Raw genomic sequence first — 13297 nt, forward strand, 5'->3', positions numbered from 1 at the left:
GGGCACAGATCCGACACATTTCAAGGGGTATCTCCCCTCTTCATCAGGGATGTGCCAAGCGCTCAGTATTCCATCCTTATATAGCGACTTTCTAAATGATACCGGCATCAATTATCAATAGTAATTGATCATGCTTTAATTGGATAATAAAGCAAATTTACCATTAAAATTAATATACCCAAATTAGCCTCATGGAGTAAATGAATGGGGATGCAATAAATTAGTCCCGTATATTGTGCTTTTTTGTTAGTTGCTAGGAAAGCAGCTCATGCTTGGAAGCATAAAGGGGGGAATTAAAAGTGTGCTTTATTATTAGAATGCCACTCGTCTGAAATCATGGGGAGGGAAAAATGTGGAAAACTGATCTTTAAGTTTAATTGATATACTAGAATATACGTAAGTTTGCCCATATTTGCAAAAACATAGAATATAAAATATAACTTTTATTGTTAAAAAATGTTAAAAAATAAATGTGTGATGTATGCTAAAACTATGTAAACATAGTGTTTATAAAAATTATTAAAATTAAATTCAAATTAATTATAAAAATGGTAATGCTACAAGAGCACATCCACTGCACACTAATTATGAAAAAAGATGAAGAGATTGCACCTGGTTGATGCTAGAACTTTAAAAATAACATTTTTAAAATTTTGATTAAAATTGTGAAGTTTTGAAAAAATATTTCTTCTTAGGTTTCCATTACATGCTGCCTCATTTTAGAGCAGGAGTTGTATGAACACAGTTCGGGTGCGCGTCTATAATAGGTAATAATTGTACCAAAAATGCAGCAAGATAAAAGCGTATGATATCCCAGACGTTGAAGTATATATCCACCCAGGAAAGACATATAGAGTGTTGCAGATGAACCCGCTAAAGGCGCCTTGTGATGATCTAAAAAATTTTTTATATAAAATGTCGGCTAAAAGGCATATAATTCAACTAGATGGTGGCCTGATTCTAGCACATCGGGTATTCTAGAATATGCATGTCTACGTAGTATATTGCACAGCCACGTAGTATATAGCCCAGCCACGTAGTATATTGCCCAGCTACGTAGTATATTGCCCAGCTACGTAGTATATTGCCCAGTGACATAGTATATTGCCCAGCCACGTAGTATATTGCCCAGCCACGTGGTATATTACCCAGCCATGTAGTATATTGCCCAGTCACATAGTATATTGCCCAGTGACATAGTATATTGCACAGCGACATAGTGTACAGCACAGAGCCATGTAGTAAACAGCACAGACACGTAGTATACTGCCGAGTCACGTAGTATATTGGCCAGTCATGTAGTATATTGCCCAGCTACATAGTATATTGCCCAGCCAGGTATGTAACAGGTGAAAAAATAAAAAAGAAACATATACTCACCTTTCGAGGGCCCATTGTAGTCCTATCACCTGTGTGCGGTGCACGCGGCAGCTTCCGGTCCCAGGGTTGGTATGAGCGCAGGACCTGTGATGATGTCGCGGTCACATGACCGTGACAACATGGCAGGTCCTTCTCGCATAGCATCCTTAGCACCGGAACCTGCCGCTTGCACTGCCGAGGACAGGACGACACATCGGAGGGTGAGAATAAGGTTTTTTTAAATTATTATTATTTGTAACAGTAGATCTTTTTACTATTGATGCTGCATAGGCAGCATCAAAAGTAAAAGTTGGTCACACAGGGTTAATAGCTGCGTAACCGGAGTGCGTTACACTGCGCTCCAGTAACGCTGGCATTAACCCTGTGTGAGGGCTGACTGGATGACAGGAGGGGAGTATGGAGCGGGCACTGACTGCGGGGAGGAAAGAGCAAGCAAATTGCCGCCGGACTGTGGCCCCCGATTCTAACGCATCGGGTATTCTAGAATATTCATGTCCACGTAGTATACTGCACAGCCCACGTAGTATATTGCCCAGCCATCTATATATATAATTGCCTAAGGGTTTTTCCGTCTGTCTGTCTTTCTGTCTGTCTGTCTTTCTGTCTGTCTGTCTGTCCTGGAAATCCCGCCTCTCTGATTGGTCAAGGCCGCCAGGCCTAGACCAATCAGCGACGGGCACAGCGACGATGATGTCATAAAGGACATAGACATCCCGTGTCTCTGATTGGTCGAGGCCGCCAGGCCTCGACCAATCAGCAACGGGCACAGCGACGATGATGTCATAAAGGTTGCCTCGACCAATCAGCGACGAGCTCAGTCTGCCGCGAATTCTGGAATCATCATTGTCCATATACTACGGGGACATGCATATTCTAGAATACCCAATGCGTTAGAATCGGGCCACAATCTAGTGTAGTATATTGCCCAACCACGTAGTATATTGCCCAGTCACGTAGTATATTGCCCAGCCACATAGTATATTGCCCAGCCACGTAGGATATTGCCCAGCCACGTAGTATATTGCCCAGCCACATAGTATATTGCCCAGTCACGTATTATATTGCCCAGCCACGTAGTATATTGCCCAGTCACGTATTATATTGCCCAGGCACAAAGTATATTGCCCAGTCATGTAGTATATTGCCCAGTCACGTAGTATATTGCACAGGCCGTGTAGTATATTGCACAGCCCGCGTAGTGTATTGCACAGCCCGTGTAGTATATTGCCCAGCCCGCGTAGAATATTGCCCAGCCCGCGTAGTATATTGCCCAGCCCGCGTAGTACATTGCCCAGCCCACGTAGTACATTGTCCAGCCTGCTTAGTACATTGCCCAGCCCGCATAATACATTGCCCAGCCCGCGTAGTATATTGCCCAGCCCGCGTAGTATATTGCACAGCCCACGTAGTATATAGCAATGTGGGCATCATATCCCTGTTAAAAAAAAGAATTAAAGTAAATAATTGTTATATACTCACCTTCCGTTGGCCCCTGGATCCAGGAAGCATTTACCGACGCTCCTCGCGCGCTCCGCTCTCAAGGTTGCATTGCGGACTCGCGAGATGATGACGTAGCGGTCTCGCAAGACCGCTACGTCATCATCTCGCGAGATCGCAATGCATGGACCGGTCACCGAAGCGTCGCGAAGAGCGGGAAATGCACTGGAAGGTGAGTATATGATGATTTTTAATTTTTTTATTATTTTTAACATTAGATCTTTTTACTATTGATGCTGCATAGGCAGCATCAATAGTAAAAAGTTGGTCACACAGGGTTAATAGCAGCGTTAATGGAGTGTGTTACACCGTGGCATAACGCGGTCCATTAGCGCTGCCATTAACCCTGTGTGAGCGCTGACTGGAGGGGAGTATGGAGCGGGCACTGACTGCGGGAAGGAAGGAGCTGCCATGTTGCCGCCGGACTGTGCCCATCGGTGATTGTTCGTGGCAATGGTCGTGGCGTGGGCGTTTTGCCACGACCAATCAGCGACTTGTATTTCCATGACAGAGAGAGGCCGCGACCAATGAATATCCGTGACAGACAGACGTAAGTGACCCTTAGACAATTATATAGTAGATTTCATTATTTAATCCTTTTGGGGCTAAGCTGTCCCAAATGTAAATCCATTTGGATTCTGCACGTGACATGGCTTTCAGATATTCGCCTCTTCTAGTATTTTGCCGGATCACCTGTATATCATAGTAAGAGACGCATGCGCAAGACCGTTTATGTTTGTCTAAAAAATGGCGGGATAGTGAGTGTCCTTTAAAACCCTTAGTTATATTGTTGAGATGTTCCTTCATCATGTCCTGTAGGCGTCTTTTAGTTCTTCCAACATAGATTTTGTTGCATGAACACTTGAGAATATATATGACACCCAGAGGCGTAGCTAGGGTTTTGGTTCAGGGGGGCGAAACTTCTGAGTGCGCCCCTAACCAGATGACCTTGATTACAACTCAGTGACGCACCCTAATAGTGGAGGAGAACCTCAGCAGATAACCGTGCTGTTACTGAAGATAATCTCTATATAAAGAACTGTATGGATATTACCACCATATGGTCAGTGGTAGATACCAGCCCTACAGAACATATAACAGATCACTGCACAGTTACAGATAATGCATACCGCTGACATCCTTTTTGATGGAATCGTTCATTTTTCTCGACCGACATGACAACTTCTTCCAGCTACAACTCGTCTGCAGAGAATACAACAAAAACACATTTCACTTCTCATATTCCAGCCCTATCACCACCTATTTCCAACCTGCACAAACTCCTCATCTTGCTGATATCCCAATACTAAGCCTCTGCTGCCATATGTGTCCCTATTACTGTACCTGATACCCCAATACTGAGCCGCTGCTGCCGTATGTGTCCCTATTACTGGCCCTGATACCCCAATACTGAGCTGCTGCTGCCGTATGTGTCTCTATTACTGTACCTGATACCCCAATACTGAGCCGATGCTGCCGTATGTGTCCCTATTACTACACCTGATACCCCAATACTGAGCCGTTGCTGCCGGATGTGTCCCTATTACTGCACCTGATACCCCAATACTGAGCTGCTGCTGCCGTATGTGTCTCTATTACTGTACCTGATACCCCAATACTGAGCCGATGCTGCTGTATGTGTCCCTATTACTGCACCTGATACCCCAAATCCTGAGCCGCTGCTGCTGTATGTGTACCTATTATTGCACCTGATACCCCAATACTGAGCCGATGCTGCTGTATGTGTCCCTATTACTGCACCTGATACCCCAATACTGAGCCACTGATGCTGTATGTGTCCCTATTATTGCACCTGATACCCCAATACTGAGCCGCTGCTGCTGTATGTGTCCCTATCACTGCACCTGATACCCCAATACTGAGCCGCTGCTGCCATATGTAACCCTATTACTGCACCTGATACCCCAATACTGAGCCGATGCTGCCGTATGTGTCCCCATTACTGCACCTGATACCCCAATACTGAGCCACTGCTGCTGTATGTGTCCCTATTACTGCACCTGATACCCCAATACTGAGCCGCTGCTGCCGTATGTGTCCTTATTACTGCACCTGATACCCCAATACTGAGCTGCTGCTGCCCTATGTGTCCCTATTACTGACCCTGATACCCCAATACTGAGCCGATGCTGCCATATGTGTCCCTATAACTGCCCCTGATACCCCAATACTGAGCTGCTGCTGCCATAAGTGTGTCTCTATTATTGGACCTGATACCAGAATACTGAGCCGCTGCTGCCATATGTGTCCCTATTACTGCACCTGACACCCCAATACTGAGCCGCTGCTGCCGTATGTGTCCCTATTACTGCACCTGATACCCCAATACTGAGCCAATGCTGCCTTATGTATCCCTATTACTGCCCCTGATACCCCAATACTGAGCCGCTGCTGTTGTATGTGTCCCTATTACTCCACCTGATACCCCAATGCTGAGCCGCTGCTGCCATATGTGTCCCTATTGCTGCACCTGCTGTGTGGTTCTCTGTGCCCTCTAAAATCTAAAGCACCTCTCTACAATATAGTAATGCCGGGCGCAAGTGCCCTAGAAAACAGTGCCCATATTTTTCCCCTAGAAAGTAATATTGCCCTGTGTGCCCCTTTACACAGTAACCTGAGTTCCCCTATAACAATAAGTGCACACTTTACATTTAATAAAGTCCCGAGTCTCTCCCCTGTACAGCTCCCCTATACACAGCATGATGCTATCTTATACACATTATAATGGCCCCTCACTGTATAGTACCACTCACACAGTATACTGACTCATTTGTAGCCCCCAAACTGTTTGATGGCTTCAACAATGTATAATGACCCCCACACTGTAATCTCCATACTGTATGATGGCCCCTTTAGATAGCCTCCATATACTGTAGCATAATGCACCAAATAGTCCACAATATAGTATAATGCACTTCCCATAGGCAGACTCTATAGAATACGGCAGCCACTAGGGTTGAGCGAAACGGATCGTTCATTTTCAAAAGTCGCCGACTTTTGGCAAAGTTGGGTTTCATGAAACCCGACCCGATCCCTGTGTGGGGTCGGCCATGCGGTACGCGACTTTCGCGCCAAAGTCGCGTTTCGTATGACGCGCTTGGCGCCATTTTTTTCAGCCAATGAAGGGGCGTGGGCAGAGTGATGACATAGGTCTTAGGGGCGTGGACGCCTATCGCCATGTTGTCGCTTGTGCGCTGTAGCGATTTGCACTGTGTAACACCAGCTTTTCAGTTCAGGGACGGACGGAGGGGAGAGAGAGAGAGAGAGAGAGAGAAAGAGAGAGAGAGAGAGAGAGAGAGGAAAAAAAAAAAATCCCATTGGCTTTGCATTGGGTTTCGTGTTTCGGTCGATCCTCGACTTTTCGCCATAATCGGCCGATTTCACTCGACTCGACTTTTGAGATAGTCGGGTTTCGCGAAACCTGGCTCGACCCTAAAAAAGTCAAGGTCGCTCAACCCTAGCAGCCACCATAGGCAGACACTGTAATAAGGCAGCACCCCCATATAGGCAGACCCTGTAATAAGGCAGTACCCCATAGGCAGACTCTGTATTATAAGGCAGCAACCCCATTGGCAGACCCTGTAATAAGGCAGCACCCCCATAGACAGACCCTGTAATAAGGCAGCACCCTCATAGTCAGATCCTGTAATAAGGCAGCCCCCATAGTCAGACCCTGTAATAAGGCAGCACCCCTATAGTCAGACCCTGTAATAAGGCAGCACCCCCATAGTCAGACCCTGTAATAAGGCAGCACCCGCATAGTCAGACCCTGTAATGAGGCAGCACCCCCATTATCAGACCCTGTAATGAGGCAGCACCCCTATAGTCAGACACTGTAACAAGGCAGCCTCACAGTCAGACCCTGTAATAAGGCAGCCCCCCCATAGGAAGACCCTGTAATAAGGCACCCCCCATAGACAGACCCTGTAATAAGGCAGCACCCCCATAGTCAGACCCTGTAATGAGGCAGCACCCCTATAGTCAGACCCTGTAATAAGGCAGCCCCCATAGTCAGATTCTGTAATAAGGTGTTAGGACTGGCGGAACGCACCAAGAGAGATGATATAGATGCGTGGGTCAGGAAGCGCACACTGGCGCGTGGCACCGCACTGGCGGTCACAGCAGTAGACGCTGACACGTGTGGGACACGTTGAGTGATAAGTCGGGCGCTAGATAGCAGCCATACTCCATACGCGAACAATCATACAATAGGGTAGGGGTATTTAAAGAACGACTTGCACTCACAACAAACACACGTATTAAATTGTACACTAGCGCATGGCCGTGCGGTCATGCGCAGTTTATATAGTTGCAGGACAGGAAGCGGCCACAGAAACTTTGCCCTTCCAAGACCTGCCAAGAGGACCAATAGAATGCGCTGCAGAGTCTGAGCACATGACCCTCGATCTCCAACGGGAGATCTTGCCCTGGGCATGCTCAGCGTGCGCAGACAAGGACTTAGTCCCAGAGAAGTCCACTCGCTGCTGACCAGTATAGGCTTTACAGGCAGAAGCTGGAGAAGCAGCAGTAACTCTTCTCACAGAGTCAGACTGAGCGAGACGCTGGGATTGACGTCCCTGCTGAGCAGGCTCCACTGCGGCTGGAGGAGAATGGGAGACCGCAGCGGAGACGGATCGAGATTCCCCCTGTGCAGCAGAGGAAACTTGACTCCTAACATTACCCCCCCCCTCCTAGGGCCCCCCCCCCTCCTTGGGCCTCGCTATGTTCGAAGGCAGCAATGAGCTGTGGGGCCCGAATGTTTTCAGCAGGCTCCCATGACCTGTTCTCTGGACCATAACCTTTCCAATCCACCAGATAGAACTTTTTGCCGCGTACCACCTTACACCCCAAAATAGCGTTCACCTCGTAATCGTCCGTAGACGAACCCGATGTCCCGGCAGATGACTCGGAAAACCGGGACATGTATACGGGTTTCAAGAGGGACACATGAAAGGTGTCGGTGATACCCAAGCGTGGAGGAAGAGCCAGGCGGTAGACCACAGGATTAACCTGTTCGAGAACCTTGAAGGGACCCAAGTAGCGAGGCGCAAACTTAGTGGACTCAACTCGCAGCCTGATGTTACGGGCGGAGAGCCACACCAAGTCGCCAGAAGCAAAGGTCGGAGCGGGGCACCGATGAACATCGGCGGAGGACCTCATTCTCTCCTTGGAAGCCCGAATGGCATCCTGAGTGCGATCCCAAATGTCCTGTGCCTCCACAGCCCAGTCTGCCACCCTGGAATCGGCGGAAGACACGGGCATGGGCACAGGTACCCGCGGATGCTGACCATAGTTAAGGAGGAATGGGGTCTGTCCAGTGGAGTCAGCTACAGCATTGTTAAGAGCAAACTCCGCCCACGGTAGCAAAGATGCCCAGTCATCTTGTTTAGCAGAGACAAAATGTCGCAGATATGTGACCAAGGTCTGGTTGGCTCTCTCCACCAACCCATTCGTCTCGGGATGATATGCCGAAGAGAGATTCAACTCGATACTGAGAAGGCGACAAAGCTCTCTCCAGAACCGAGACGCAAACTGGGGACCCCGGTCACTGACAATTTTGTCTGGCATACCGTGAAGACGGAAGATGTGTTTAACAAACAATGCTGCCAAGGCCCGTGCAGAAGGTAGCCGGGGAAGCGGCACCAAATGCACCATTTTAGAAAAATGGTCGGTGATAACCCAAATGACAGTACAGCCACGTGACTTGGGCAAACCCACCACAAAGTCCATCCCGACCATCTCCCAGGGCCTGTCTGCCACCGGCAGAGGGTATAACAACCCAGCTGGCCGTTGACGGAGAGACTTATTTTTGGCACAAGAGACACATGCCCGAACGTAGTCTCCAACGTCACGAACCATATGTGGCCACCAATACATTCTCGCCAACAACTCAGATGTCCTCTTTGCCCCAAAGTGTCCACCCACTCTGGACGAATGAGCCCACGAGAGAACCTCCGGACGCAAATTGATGGGGACAAAAGTCTTGCCCGGAGGCACAGACTCAAGCGAAACCGGAGCTACGGTTCTCAGACTCTCTGAAGGGACAATGAGCCGAGGCTCGTCCTCCTCCTCCACAGTTGACACCAGGGAGCGAGAGAGAGCGTCAGCACGAATGTTCTTCTCCCCGGCGAGATAATGTAGAGTGAAGTGGAACCGGGAGAAAAACAAGGACCATCTGGCCTGACGAGAATTCAGCCACTGGGCTGTCTGTAAATAGACCAAATTCTTGTGGTCCGTGTAGACTTGGAATGGGAACCGAGCACCCTCCAAGAGATTTCTCCATTCCGAAAAGTGTTGTGAGTTCTGTTTTTGGGCTCCCTCTGGTGGTTACTGATGGTACTGGGTGATTTGTGTTCTGCTGTCTCTGGTGTCCACCTGTTCTATTAGGATTTGGGAGTTTCCTATTTAACCGGGCTTTCTTGTCATTTCCCCGCCGGCTATCAAGGTTATCAGAGTGTTTTGTTACCTCAGCTTCTGGCTTCAGTAATCTTCAGGACAAGCTAAGTTTTTGATTTTCTTGTTCCACGTTTTGCTTTATTTTTGTCTTGTCCAGCTTGCATATAATTGTTTCTTTGCTGCTGGTTGCTCTAGTGGGCTGTAATTGCTCCTCATGTTCCATGAGTTGGAACATGAGTTCAAGTAATTACAGGATGGTTTTTTTGCTGACCGCGCAGTTTACTTTTGTATCCTCTGCTATCTAGTTTTAGCGGGCCTCATTTTGCTGAATCTGTTTTCATACTGTGTATGTGCCTTCCTCTCATTTCACCGTCATTATATGTGGGGGGCTGCTATTTCTGTGGGGTATTTCTCTGGAGGCAAGAGAGGTCTGTGTTTCTTCTAATAGGGGAAGTTAGATCTTCGGCTGGTGCGAGACGTCTAGGATCAACGTAGGCACGTTCCCCGGCTATTGTTATTTGTGTGTTCAGGTTTAGGGTCGCGGTCAGCTCAGGTTCCATCACCCTAGAGCTCGTTGGTGCTTGTCCTTTTGTGATTCCCTGCCATTGGAATCATGACAGTATAGCCGGACAAAATGTTTGGGCTGAAATAGGAGGAAAAGTAGTCTGAGGAAGTTTTTTTTTTTTTTTTCTCTCCTCTGAGGTTGCTGCCTAGTCTTAATTGCAGCCTGGCTGATTTTTTTTTTCCTCCTCTTAATCCTTGAATGGCTCTGACCTTAGCTGTTTATCATGGACGTCCAGAGTTTAGCTTCCAGCTTGAATAATCTTGCTGCTAAGGTTCAAAATATACAAGATTTTGTTGTACATGCTCCTATGTCTGAACCTAGAATTCCTATTCCAGAGTTCTTTGCTGGAGATAGATCTAGTTTTCTGAATTTTAGGAACAATTGCAAGCTGTTCCTTTCTTTGAAATCTCGCTCTTCTGGAGACCCTGCTCAGCAGGTTAAGATTATTATATCTTTCCTGCGGGGTGACCCTCAAAATTGGGCATTTGCATTGGCACCAGGGGATCCTGCGTTGCTTAATGTGGATGCGTTTTTTCTGGCATTGGGTTTGCTCTATGAGGAACCTAACCAGGAGATTCAGGCTGAAAAAGCTTTATTAGCTCTCTCTCTCAGGGGCAAGATGAAGCAGAAATATATTGTCAAAAATTTCGGAAATGGTCAGTGCTTACTCAGTGGAATGAGTGCGCCCTGGCTGCAAAGTTCAGAGATGGCCTTTCTGAGGCCATTAAAGATGTTATGGTGGGGTTCCCTGCGTCTACGGGTCTGAATGAGTCTATGACTATGGCTATTCAGATTGATCGGCGTTTACGGGAGCGCAAACCTGTGCACCATTTGGCGGTGTCTTCTGAACAGGCACTTGAGACAATGCAATGTGATAGAGTTCAGTCTAGAAGTGAACGGCAAAACTATAGGCGGAAAAATGGGTTGTGCTTTTATTGTGGTGATTCAGCTCATGTTATATCAGCATGCTCTAAACGCACAAAAAAGGTTGATAAGTCTGTTGCCATTAGTACGTTACAGTCTAAGTTCATTCTGTCTGTGACTCTGATTTGCTCATTATCATCCATTTCCGTCGATGCCTATGTAGATTCAGGCGCTGCCCTGAGTCTTATGGATTGGTCATTTGCCAAGCGATGTGGGTTTAGTCTTGAGCCTCTGGAAGTCCCTATTCCTTTGAAGGGAATTGACTCTACACCTTTAGCTATGAATAAACCTCAGTACTGGACACAAGTGACCATGCGTATGACTCCCGTTCATCAGGAGGTGATTCGCTTCCTGGTATTGTATAATTTACATGATGTTCTAGTACTTGGTCTGCCATGGTTACAAACTCATAATCCAGTCCTTGACTGGAAAACAATGTCTGTGTTAAGCTGGGGATGTCAGGGGGTTCATGATGATGCACCTCCGATTTCTATCGCTTCATCTACTCCTTCTGAGGTTCCTGTATTTTTGTCTGATTATCGGGATGTTTTTGAGGAGCCTAAGCTCAGTTCGCTTCCTCCTCACAGGGATTGCGATTGTGCTATAGATTTAATTCCTAGTAGTAAATTTCCTAAAGGTCGTTTGTTCAATCTGTCAGTGCCAGAGCATACTGCTATGCGGGATTATGTTAAGGAGTCCATATCCGTCCATCTTCGTCCCCTTTGGGAGCAGGTTTTTTTTTCGTGGCCAAAAAAGATGGGTCCTTGAGGCCTTGTATAGATTATCGTCTTTTGAATAAGATTACCCTAAAATATCAGTATCCTTTGCCTTTGTTGACTGATTTGTTTGCTCGCATTAAGGGGGCTAAATGGTTCACTAAGATTGATCTTCGGGGTGCGTATAATCTTATACGAATAAAGCAAGGTGATGAGTGGAAAACCGCATTTAACCCCTTCCCGACCTTTGACGCATACGCTGCGTCATGAAAGTCGGTGCCATTCCGACCCATGACGCAGCATATGCGTCATGGAAAGATCGCGTCCCTGCAGGCCGGGTGAAAGGGTTAACTCCCATTTCACCCGATCTGCAGGGACAGGGGGAGTGGTAGTTTAGCCCAGGGGGGGTGGCTTCACCCCCTCGTGGCTACGATCGCTCTGATTGGCTGTTGAAAGTGAAACTGCCAATCAGAGCGATTTGTAATATTTCACCTAAAAAACTGGTGAAATATTACAATCCAGCCATGGCCGATGCTGCAATATCATCGGCCATGGCTGGAAACACTTATGTGCACCCACCCCACCCCACCGATCGCCCCCCCAGCCCCCCGATCTGTGGTCCGCTCCCCTCCGTCCTGTGCTCCGCTCCCCCGTCCTCCTGTCCGCTTGCCCGTGCACCAATCACACCCCCCGCGCTCCAATCAAACCCCCCGCACTCCGATCCCCCCCCCCGCACACAGCGACCCCCCCGTGCTCCGATCCACCCCCCCGCACAGCGATCCCTCACCCCGTGCTCCAATCCTTCCCCGTGCTCCAATCCTCCCTCCCGTGTTCCGATCCACCCCCCCATGATCCGATCCACCCCCCCGTGCTCCGACGCCCCCCCGTGCCCTGATCTCCCCCCCCTTATACTTACCTGGCCGCCCGAGGTCCGTCCGTCTTCTTTCCTGGGCGCCGCCATCTTCCAAAATGGCAGGCGCATGTGCAGTGCGCCCGCCGAATCTGCCGGCCGGCAGATTCGTTCCAGAGTGAATTTTGATCACTGAGATATAACCTATCTCAGTGATCAAAATAAAAAAAATAGTAAATGACCCCCCCCCTTTGTCACCCCCATAGATAGGGACAATAAAAAAAATAAAGAATTTTTTTTTTTTTCACTAAGGTTGGGGTAAGAACTAGGGTTAGGGTTAGGGGTAGGGTTAGGGGTAGGGTTAGGGGTAGGGTTAGGGGTAGGGTTAGGGTTAGGGTTAGGGTTAGGGTTAGGGTTAGGGGTAGGGTTAGGGCTAGGGTTAGGGGTAGGGTTAGGGCTAGGGTTAGGGCTAGGGTTAGGGCTAGGGTTAGGGTTTTGGTATGTGCACACGTATTATGGTCCTATGCGGATTTTTCCGCAGCGGATTTGAAAAATCCACAGTGCTAAACCGCTGCCGATTTATCGTGGATTTACCGCGGTTTTTCTGCGCATTTCACTGCGGTTTTACAACTGCGATTTTCTATTGGAGCATTTGTAAAACCGCTGCGGAATCCGCAGAAAGAAGTGACATGCTGCGGAATGTAAACCGCTGCGTTTCCGTGCAGTTTTTCCGCAGCATGTGTACAGCGATTTTTGGTTCCCATAGGTTCACATTGAACTGTAAACTCATGGGAAACTGCTGCGGATCCGCAGCGTTTTCCGCAGCGTGTGCACATACCTTTAGAATTAGGCTATGTGCACACGGTGCGGATTGGCCGCTGCGGATCCGCAGCAGTGTTCCATCAGGTTTACAGTACCATGTAAACATATGGAAAACCAAATCCGCTG

General features: G+C 48.0%; 1 protein-coding gene across 2 annotated transcripts in view; it reads left to right on the forward strand.

Annotated features, from left to right (window-relative positions):
• The window catches only part of BNC2 (basonuclin zinc finger protein 2), a 1179347-nt gene that overhangs the window by 543301 nt on the left and 622749 nt on the right, over positions 1-13297 (forward strand). The gene's annotated exons all lie outside the window — the stretch shown is intronic.

The sequence above is a fragment of the Ranitomeya imitator genome, chromosome 1 (genome assembly GCF_032444005.1).
Source record: "Ranitomeya imitator isolate aRanImi1 chromosome 1, aRanImi1.pri, whole genome shotgun sequence".
Taxonomy (NCBI): Eukaryota; Metazoa; Chordata; class Amphibia; order Anura; family Dendrobatidae; genus Ranitomeya; species Ranitomeya imitator.